The 11,594-nt window shown below is 34.2% G+C and overlaps 3 long non-coding RNA genes across 3 annotated transcripts; all 3 read right to left on the bottom strand.

The window, feature by feature from the left end:
* Positions 1 to 330: 330 nt before the first annotated feature.
* LOC128163444 (uncharacterized) lies at positions 331 to 2,616 on the bottom strand. The gene is made up of 3 exons (XR_008240801.1): positions 2,409 to 2,616; positions 1,572 to 1,693; positions 331 to 992 (listed from the first exon to the last, which is right to left on the bottom strand). It is a non-coding gene; the product is annotated as an uncharacterized LOC128163444 (long non-coding RNA).
* A 554-nt stretch (positions 2,617 to 3,170) lies between these two features.
* Positions 3,171 to 5,456, bottom strand: LOC128163445 (uncharacterized). The gene is made up of 3 exons (XR_008240802.1): positions 5,249 to 5,456; positions 4,412 to 4,533; positions 3,171 to 3,832 (listed from the first exon to the last, which is right to left on the bottom strand). It is a non-coding gene; the product is annotated as an uncharacterized LOC128163445 (long non-coding RNA).
* A 554-nt stretch (positions 5,457 to 6,010) lies between these two features.
* LOC128163446 (uncharacterized) lies at positions 6,011 to 8,292 on the bottom strand. The gene is made up of 3 exons (XR_008240803.1): positions 8,090 to 8,292; positions 7,252 to 7,373; positions 6,011 to 6,672 (listed from the first exon to the last, which is right to left on the bottom strand). It is a non-coding gene; the product is annotated as an uncharacterized LOC128163446 (long non-coding RNA).
* Between the last annotated feature and the right edge of the window lie 3,302 nt (positions 8,293 to 11,594).

Consider the following 11,594-nt stretch of genomic DNA (forward strand, 5'->3'; position numbering starts at 1 on the left):
GAATTTAAAAATTTAAAAAACAAGCAAAGAACTGCAAAAATGAATTGCTACACATGTAATCAACAATAATATTTTCTAATTTAGAATTCAAACCAATATTTCTTGCTTTTTCTTCTTTCGTAGTCCCTCTAATTTTACTCTTTACACATATACAATACTCCAGTCCCCCTCAATTTTAAATTACAGCCACTCCCATCTTAAAATTTAAATTTAATGAACTAATTTCACTGCAAGTGTATTGAAATGTCAAGTCTGTCCAAATAATCATGAAATATTGACATTTGTTTGACTTTAAAGAAAGAAAACATGAAAAAAATAGGGTCTCTATAGGGAAAAGCCTACCAATTATTTTCCCATAGAACTCCATACAAATGTTATGACCTCTCAGTACTTTACTATAATAGTTTCAGTCAAATCTTTGGTATCATTTGAAACTTCAATTCAAGACCTTTCAGGAAATGACAAAAAAAATATAGGGTCCCGTGGCGTTTATAGGTCAAATTTGCAGTTGTTTACAACTTACAGCGATCGGCAGTAAATGTCACTCTACATAAAAAATCAACCCCCACCCCTACAATTTTTCCTAGTGTTGCTATATTCTTTAAAATATTCCCCCATTCCTTCATTTATTTTAAAAACTAATAATTTTACTACAAAATGAGAATTGTCACATACCTGAATTCAGCCAATCGCCTAACGCCTACCCATTCATTCCTTATTACAACGTTCTATAACTTTTCTCTGATGTAAACATCCGGGGGTTTGGTACTCTCATTCCTATACTTAGAATCTTACCTACCTCAGAATTAGTCCATTTGCTATTTTTTAAAGACTTTAGACCTACCTGAGTTTATGTATGAAATTTGAGTCCCATGAGTCCAATGTCATGGATGTTGTCACTAGCTCAATTAATGACATCATGCTGCAGATGCTGGCGTTACAGGGAGTGAATGACATTCAGACCTCTGAATCTATTTGTATATAATTAGTGCCTGGAATCAATAAAATAGTTTGTTTACTACTTGTTTTTGAGTATTGGTATTATCTATATGATAAAATGTCAAAATTTTATTAATTTCCTAATAAGGGTATATTCTACCCAGGTTTTAAGAAAACCTCCTAAAATTGATGAAATCCTAGTAAATTAATCAAAATATACATGCTTTATACTGACAAATTGGTAAAAAATGTTCATATCATGAACAATCATCCATTATTGATTCTAATAAGCCAAATAATTCTAATCAGGCCTTTCCTGTTGATTGAGCATGTGCGAACAATATCACCACCCCCCAGTGTAATGCAGCTTACAGAACTAGCAGGTGCCCCCTTATCTTTCTTTAAAACACTATTCTAGCAAACGAAAAAGGACATAATTTTGATATAATATTAGAGCTAGGTACCTGGGGTAATGAACAGAACTGTTTAATTGTAAAATTATTGAAAATTAAATCTAGAAAAGGCCAAGTTCTTGCCAATGTCAAAAATCAAGAGGGGTAACTATTCTAGTGTCAAATCACAAAATGCGCCTCCAAGTACAGAGACAGAAGATAGTATGCTGAAAAGTTTACCTTCATTATATAGAAGAATGTCCATCGTGATGAATCAGATGGCTACCGACTGTCCGACAGCATCAATATGGGGCAAAATGACCCCGCCGCCCTGCCACTATCATCTTCCAAAGCTGAGGCGGCTGAACAATGGAGATCATCATAAGTGCACGAATGAGGAAAAATCAGAGTTATAAATTATTCATTGCACAAAACAATGTTAATACATCAAATTTTTTCATATATTCCTTACAAATAAAATATATACATTCTAATTACACACATAAATACAGAATTTAATGATCTGTCAAGGGTGGGGTACTTAAATAAACACTATTACATGTAAATACATGTAATAACATGTAATGCCAAATGTGATTTATGCAGTCATAACATAATTCAAGTAACTCATCAAAAATTACATACAGTCAGTCCAAATAAATAGAATTACATCATGTTGAAATTCTGAATCACTCAGTCAGTTAGTCTAAGGGAAGTAACTCTAAAAACTGCTATCTTGCAATGGACACTGTTGACAGTTTCAAGCAGTTTTAACCATGAAAACTTTACAAAATGCCCCTACTAAACTCATAAAACATAATCATTCCAATAACATATACCCCATACTAGGCTGACATGAGTCCAATGTGTCATAACCCCAATTTCCCATTCATGTGCAATTAATAAACATGTGTAACACTCCCCTCCCCACCCCTCTCTTAAGAGGAGTGGGTGGAGAAAAAAAGGGGGGGGGTGAGAGACACTCATTCCTGACCATATGTATGCCTAACATGTACTCCTGGCTAAACACTCACAATCACAAATCTAGGGATAAAAAAATGAAACATGGTAACTTACCAGGTGAAGGCACTAGATGTTGACAACTGCGGTAGTTTCAGGGCGTGTGGGTGAGACCGTCTTGTACATCAACCTTACTCAGGTCAAGACCATTTAGGCGAGGGAAAAGACTGCAGAACTCCTCTACGTGGATAGCTGGGAAGCATGGGAGGCAGTATTTGATCCAAATCACTCTGCTGGTCCAGATGCAGAATACCCGAACAATGAAGATCTGCTGAAAAATAAACATTAAGATGACATTAAATTGACATTAAATAGCATCAGGTCATCAATTTGAAAAGAATAGACATTTTTAATGCATTGCAAATATGATGCTTACAAAAAATAAGAAAAACAAATAAAAAACCTTGTTTACAACATAATTGTTGTCCAAATTCTATTGACAGATGATCAGCAGACCTTAATTGAGCCCATCAATTATGAGTTAAATATGAATTTAAAAATTTAAAAAACAAGCAAAGAACTGCAAAAATGAATTGCTACACATGTAATCAACAATAATATTTTCTAATTTAGAATTCAAACCAATATTTCTTGCTTTTTCTTCTTTCGTAGTCCCTCTAATTTTACTCTTTACACATATACAATACTCCAGTCCCCCTCAATTTTAAATTACAGCCACTCCCATCTTAAAATTTAAATTTAATGAACTAATTTCACTGCAAGTGTATTGAAATGTCAAGTCTGTCCAAATAATCATGAAATATTGACATTTGTTTGACTTTAAAGAAAGAAAACATGAAAAAAATAGGGTCTCTATAGGGAAAAGCCTACCAATTATTTTCCCATAGAACTCCATACAAATGTTATGACCTCTCAGTACTTTACTATAATAGTTTCAGTCAAATCTTTGGTATCATTTGAAACTTCAATTCAAGACCTTTCAGGAAATGACAAAAAAAATATAGGGTCCCGTGGCGTTTATAGGTCAAATTTGCAGTTGTTTACAACTTACAGCGATCGGCAGTAAATGTCACTCTACATAAAAAATCAACCCCCACCCCTACAATTTTTCCTAGTGTTGCTATATTCTTTAAAATATTCCCCCATTCCTTCATTTATTTTAAAAACTAATAATTTTACTACAAAATGAGAATTGTCACATACCTGAATTCAGCCAATCGCCTAACGCCTACCCATTCATTCCTTATTACAACGTTCTATAACTTTTCTCTGATGTAAACATCCGGGGGTTTGGTACTCTCATTCCTATACTTAGAATCTTACCTACCTCAGAATTAGTCCATTTGCTATTTTTTAAAGACTTTAGACCTACCTGAGTTTATGTATGAAATTTGAGTCCCATGAGTCCAATGTCATGGATGTTGTCACTAGCTCAATTAATGACATCATGCTGCAGATGCTGGCGTTACAGGGAGTGAATGACATTCAGACCTCTGAATCTATTTGTATATAATTAGTGCCTGGAATCAATAAAATAGTTTGTTTACTACTTGTTTTTGAGTATTGGTATTATCTATATGATAAAATGTCAAAATTTTATTAATTTCCTAATAAGGGTATATTCTACCCAGGTTTTAAGAAAACCTCCTAAAATTGATGAAATCCTAGTAAATTAATCAAAATATACATGCTTTATACTGACAAATTGGTAAAAAATGTTCATATCATGAACAATCATCCATTATTGATTCTAATAAGCCAAATAATTCTAATCAGGCCTTTCCTGTTGATTGAGCATGTGCGAACAATATCACCACCCCCCAGTGTAATGCAGCTTACAGAACTAGCAGGTGCCCCCTTATCTTTCTTTAAAACACTATTCTAGCAAACGAAAAAGGACATAATTTTGATATAATATTAGAGCTAGGTACCTGGGGTAATGAACAGAACTGTTTAATTGTAAAATTATTGAAAATTAAATCTAGAAAAGGCCAAGTTCTTGCCAATGTCAAAAATCAAGAGGGGTAACTATTCTAGTGTCAAATCACAAAATGCGCCTCCAAGTACAGAGACAGAAGATAGTATGCTGAAAAGTTTACCTTCATTATATAGAAGAATGTCCATCGTGATGAATCAGATGGCTACCGACTGTCCGACAGCATCAATATGGGGCAAAATGACCCCGCCGCCCTGCCACTATCATCTTCCAAAGCTGAGGCGGCTGAACAATGGAGATCATCATAAGTGCACGAATGAGGAAAAATCAGAGTTATAAATTATTCATTGCACAAAACAATGTTAATACATCAAATTTTTTCATATATTCCTTACAAATAAAATATATACATTCTAATTACACACATAAATACAGAATTTAATGATCTGTCAAGGGTGGGGTACTTAAATAAACACTATTACATGTAAATACATGTAATAACATGTAATGCCAAATGTGATTTATGCAGTCATAACATAATTCAAGTAACTCATCAAAAATTACATACAGTCAGTCCAAATAAATAGAATTACATCATGTTGAAATTCTGAATCACTCAGTCAGTTAGTCTAAGGGAAGTAACTCTAAAAACTGCTATCTTGCAATGGACACTGTTGACAGTTTCAAGCAGTTTTAACCATGAAAACTTTACAAAATGCCCCTACTAAACTCATAAAACATAATCATTCCAATAACATATACCCCATACTAGGCTGACATGAGTCCAATGTGTCATAACCCCAATTTCCCATTCATGTGCAATTAATAAACATGTGTAACACTCCCCTCCCCACCCCTCTCTTAAGAGGAGTGGGTGGAGAAAAAAAGGGGGGGGGTGAGAGACACTCATTCCTGACCATATGTATGCCTAACATGTACTCCTGGCTAAACACTCACAATCACAAATCTAGGGATAAAAAAATGAAACATGGTAACTTACCAGGTGAAGGCACTAGATGTTGACAACTGCGGTAGTTTCAGGGCGTGTGGGTGAGACCGTCTTGTACATCAACCTTACTCAGGTCAAGACCATTTAGGCGAGGGAAAAGACTGCAGAACTCCTCTACGTGGATAGCTGGGAAGCATGGGAGGCAGTATTTGATCCAAATCACTCTGCTGGTCCAGATGCAGAATACCCGAACAATGAAGATCTGCTGAAAAATAAACATTAAGATGACATTAAATTGACATTAAATAGCATCAGGTCATCAATTTGAAAAGAATAGACATTTTTAATGCATTGCAAATATGATGCTTACAAAAAATAAGAAAAACAAATAAAAAACCTTGTTTACAACATAATTGTTGTCCAAATTCTATTGACAGATGATCAGCAGACCTTAATTGAGCCCATCAATTATGAGTTAAATATGAATTTAAAAATTTAAAAAACAAGCAAAGAACTGCAAAAATGAATTGCTACACATGTAATCAACAATAATATTTTCTAATTTAGAATTCAAACCAATATTTCTTGCTTTTTCTTCTTTCGTAGTCCCTCTAATTTTACTCTTTACACATATACAATACTCCAGTCCCCCTCAATTTTAAATTACAGCCACTCCCATCTTAAAATTTAAATTTAATGAACTAATTTCACTGCAAGTGTATTGAAATGTCAAGTCTGTCCAAATAATCATGAAATATTGACATTTGTTTGACTTTAAAGAAAGAAAACATGAAAAAAATAGGGTCTCTATAGGGAAAAGCCTACCAATTATTTTCCCATAGAACTCCATACAAATGTTATGACCTCTCAGTACTTTACTATAATAGTTTCAGTCAAATCTTTGGTATCATTTGAAACTTCAATTCAAGACCTTTCAGGAAATGACAAAAAAAATATAGGGTCCCGTGGCGTTTATAGGTCAAATTTGCAGTTGTTTACAACTTACAGCGATCGGCAGTAAATGTCACTCTACATAAAAAATCAACCCCCACCCCTACAATTTTTCCTAGTGTTGCTATATTCTTTAAAATATTCCCCCATTCCTTCATTTATTTTAAAAACTAATAATTTTACTACAAAATGAGAATTGTCACATACCTGAATTCAGCCAATCGCCTAACGCCTACCCATTCATTCCTTATTACAACGTTCTATAACTTTTCTCTGATGTAAACATCCGGGGGTTTGGTACTCTCATTCCTATACTTAGAATCTTACCTACCTCAGAATTAGTCCATTTGCTATTTTTTAAAGACTTTAGACCTACCTGAGTTTATGTATGAAATTTGAGTCCCATGAGTCCAATGTCATGGATGTTGTCACTAGCTCAATTAATGACATCATGCTGCAGATGCTGGCGTTACAGGGAGTGAATGACATTCAGACCTCTGAATCTATTTGTATATAATTAGTGCCTGGAATCAATAAAATAGTTTGTTTACTACTTGTTTTTGAGTATTGGTATTATCTATATGATAAAATGTCAAAATTTTATTAATTTCCTAATAAGGGTATATTCTACCCAGGTTTTAAGAAAACCTCCTAAAATTGATGAAATCCTAGTAAATTAATCAAAATATACATGCTTTATACTGACAAATTGGTAAAAAATGTTCATATCATGAACAATCATCCATTATTGATTCTAATAAGCCAAATAATTCTAATCAGGCCTTTCCTGTTGATTGAGCATGTGCGAACAATATCACCACCCCCCAGTGTAATGCAGCTTACAGAACTAGCAGGTGCCCCCTTATCTTTCTTTAAAACACTATTCTAGCAAACGAAAAAGGACATAATTTTGATATAATATTAGAGCTAGGTACCTGGGGTAATGAACAGAACTGTTTAATTGTAAAATTATTGAAAATTAAATCTAGAAAAGGCCAAGTTCTTGCCAATGTCAAAAATCAAGAGGGGTAACTATTCTAGTGTCAAATCACAAAATGCGCCTCCAAGTACAGAGACAGAAGATAGTATGCTGAAAAGTTTACCTTCATTATATAGAAGAATGTCCATCGTGATGAATCAGATGGCTACCGACTGTCCGACAGCATCAATATGGGGCAAAATGACCCCGCCGCCCTGCCACTATCATCTTCCAAAGCTGAGGCGGCTGAACAATGGAGATCATCATAAGTGCACGAATGAGGAAAAATCAGAGTTATAAATTATTCATTGCACAAAACAATGTTAATACATCAAATTTTTTCATATATTCCTTACAAATAAAATATATACATTCTAATTACACACATAAATACAGAATTTAATGATCTGTCAAGGGTGGGGTACTTAAATAAACACTATTACATGTAAATACATGTAATAACATGTAATGCCAAATGTGATTTATGCAGTCATAACATAATTCAAGTAACTCATCAAAAATTACATACAGTCAGTCCAAATAAATAGAATTACATCATGTTGAAATTCTGAATCACTCAGTCAGTTAGTCTAAGGGAAGTAACTCTAAAAACTGCTATCTTGCAATGGACACTGTTGACAGTTTCAAGCAGTTTTAACCATGAAAACTTTACAAAATGCCCCTACTAAACTCATAAAACATAATCATTCCAATAACATATACCCCATACTAGGCTGACATGAGTCCAATGTGTCATAACCCCAATTTCCCATTCATGTGCAATTAATAAACATGTGTAACACTCCCCTCCCCACCCCTCTCTTAAGAGGAGTGGGTGGAGAAAAAAAGGGGGGGGGGTGAGAGACACTCATTCCTGACCATATGTATGCCTAACATGTACTCCTGGCTAAACACTCACAATCACAAATCTAGGGATAAAAAAATGAAACATGGTAACTTACCAGGTGAAGGCACTAGATGTTGACAACTGCGGTAGTTTCAGGGCGTGTGGGTGAGACCGTCTTGTACATCAACCTTACTCAGGTCAAGACCATTTAGGCGAGGGAAAAGACTGCAGAACTCCTCTACGTGGATAGCTGGGAAGCATGGGAGGCAGTATTTGATCCAAATCACTCTGCTGGTCCAGATGCAGAATACCCGAACAATGAAGATCTGCTGAAAAATAAACATTAAGATGACATTAAATTGACATTAAATAGCATCAGGTCATCAATTTGAAAAGAATAGACATTTTTAATGCATTGCAAATATGATGCTTACAAAAAATAAGAAAAACAAATAAAAAACCTTGTTTACAACATAATTGTTGTCCAAATTCTATTGACAGATGATCAGCAGACCTTAATTGAGCCCATCAATTATGAGTTAAATATGAATTTAAAAATTTAAAAAACAAGCAAAGAACTGCAAAAATGAATTGCTACACATGTAATCAACAATAATATTTTCTAATTTAGAATTCAAACCAATATTTCTTGCTTTTTCTTCTTTCGTAGTCCCTCTAATTTTACTCTTTACACATATACAATACTCCAGTCCCCCTCAATTTTAAATTACAGCCACTCCCATCTTAAAATTTAAATTTAATGAACTAATTTCACTGCAAGTGTATTGAAATGTCAAGTCTGTCCAAATAATCATGAAATATTGACATTTGTTTGACTTTAAAGAAAGAAAACATGAAAAAAATAGGGTCTCTATAGGGAAAAGCCTACCAATTATTTTCCCATAGAACTCCATACAAATGTTATGACCTCTCAGTACTTTTACTATAATAGTTTCAGTCAAATCTTTGGTATCATTTGAAACTTCAATTCAAGACCTTTCAGGAAATGACAAAAAAAATATAGGGTCCCGTGGCGTTTATAGGTCAAATTTGCAGTTGTTTACAACTTACAGCGATCGGCAAGTAAATGTCACTCTACATAAAAAATCAACCCCCACCCCTACAATTTTTCCTAGTGTTGCTATATTCTTTAAAATATTCCCCCATTCCTTCATTTATTTTAAAAACTAATAATTTTACTACAAAATGAGAATTGTCACATACCTGAATTCAGCCAATCGCCTAACGCCTACCCATTCATTCCTTATTACAACGTTCTATAACTTTTCTCTGATGTAAACATCCGGGGGTTTGGTACTCTCATTCCTATACTTAGAATCTTACCTACCTCAGAATTAGTCCATTTGCTATTTTTTAAAGACTTTAGACCTACCTGAGTTTATGTATGAAATTTGAGTCCCATGAGTCCAATGTCATGGATGTTGTCACTAGCTCAATTAATGACATCATGCTGCAGATGCTGGCGTTACAGGGAGTGAATGACATTCAGACCTCTGAATCTATTTGTATATAATTAGTGCCTGGAATCAATAAAATAGTTTGTTTACTACTTGTTTTTGAGTATTGGTATTATCTATATGATAAAATGTCAAAATTTTATTAATTTCCTAATAAGGGTATATTCTACCCAGGTTTTAAGAAAACCTCCTAAATTGATGAAATCCTAGTAAATTAATCAAAATATACATGCTTTATACTGACAAATTGGTAAAAAATGTTCATATCATGAACAATCATCCATTATTGATTCTAATAAGCCAAATAATTCTAATCAGGCCTTTCCTGTTGATTGAGCATGTGCGAACAATATCACCACCCCCCCAGTGTAATGCAGCTTACAGAACTAGCAGGTGCCCCCTTATCTTTCTTTAAAACACTATTCTAGCAAACGAAAAAGGACATAATTTTGATATAATATTAGAGCTAGGTACCTGGGGTAATGAACAGAACTGTTTAATTGTAAAATTATTGAAAATTAAATCTAGAAAAGGCCAAGTTCTTGCCAATGTCAAAAATCAAGAGGGGTAACTATTCTAGTGTCAAATCACAAAATGCGCCTCCAAGTACAGAGACAGAAGATAGTATGCTGAAAAGTTTACCTTCATTATATAGAAGAATGTCCATCGTGATGAATCAGATGGCTACCGACTGTCCGACAGCATCAATATGGGGCAAAATGACCCCCGCCGCCCTGCCACTATCATCTTCCAAAGCTGAGGCGGCTGAACAATGGAGATCATCATAAGTGCACGAATGAGGAAAAATCAGAGTTATAAATTATTCATTGCACAAAACAATGTTAATACATCAAATTTTTTCATATATTCCTTACAAATAAAATATATACATTCTAATTACACACATAAATACAGAATTTAATGATCTGTCAAGGGTGGGGTACTTAAATAAACACTATTACATGTAAATACATGTAATAACATGTAATGCCAAATGTGATTTATGCAGTCATAACATAATTCAAGTAACTCATCAAAAATTACATACAGTCAGTCCAAATAAATAGAATTACATCATGTTGAAATTCTGAATCACTCAGTCAGTTAGTCTAAGGGAAGTAACTCTAAAAACTGCTATCTTGCAATGGACACTGTTGACAGTTTCAAGCAGTTTTAACCATGAAAACTTTACAAAATGCCCCTACTAAACTCATAAAACATAATCATTCCAATAACATATACCCCATACTAGGCTGACATGAGTCCAATGTGTCATAACCCCAATTTCCCATTCATGTGCAATTAATAAACATGTGTAACACTCCCCTCCCCACCCCTCTCTTAAGAGGAGTGGGTGGAGAAAAAAAAGGGGGGGGGTGAGAGACACTCATTCCTGACCATATGTATGCCTAACATGTACTCCTGGCTAAACACTCACAATCACAAATCTAGGGATAAAAAAATGAAACATGGTAACTTACCAGGTGAAGGCACTAGATGTTGACAACTGCGGTAGTTTCAGGGCGTGTGGGTGAGACCGTCTTGTACATCAACCTTACTCAGGTCAAGACCATTTAGGCGAGGGAAAAGACTGCAGAACTCCTCTACGTGGATAGCTGGGAAGCATGGGAGGCAGTATTTGATCCAAATCACTCTGCTGGTCCAGATGCAGAATACCCGAACAATGAAGATCTGCTGAAAAATAAACATTAAGATGACATTAAATTGACATTAAATAGCATCAAGGTCATCAATTTGAAAAGAATAGACATTTTTAATGCATTGCAAATATGATGCTTACAAAAAATAAGAAAAACAAATAAAAAACCTTGTTTACAACATAATTGTTGTCCAAATTCTATTGACAGATGATCAGCAGACCTTAATTGAGCCCATCAATTATGAGTTAAATATGAATTTAAAAATTTAAAAAACAAGCAAAGAACTGCAAAAATGAATTGCTACACATGTAATCAACAATAATATTTTCTAATTTAGAATTCAAACCAATATTTCTTGCTTTTTCTTCTTTCGTAGTCCCTCTAATTTTACTCTTTACACATATACAATACTCCAGTCCCCCTCAATTTTAAATTACAGCCACTCCCATCTTAAAATTTAAATTTAATGAACTAATTTCAC

The sequence above is a fragment of the Crassostrea angulata genome, chromosome 9 (genome assembly GCF_025612915.1).
Source record: "Crassostrea angulata isolate pt1a10 chromosome 9, ASM2561291v2, whole genome shotgun sequence".
NCBI lineage: Eukaryota > Metazoa > Mollusca > Bivalvia > Ostreida > Ostreidae > Magallana > Magallana angulata.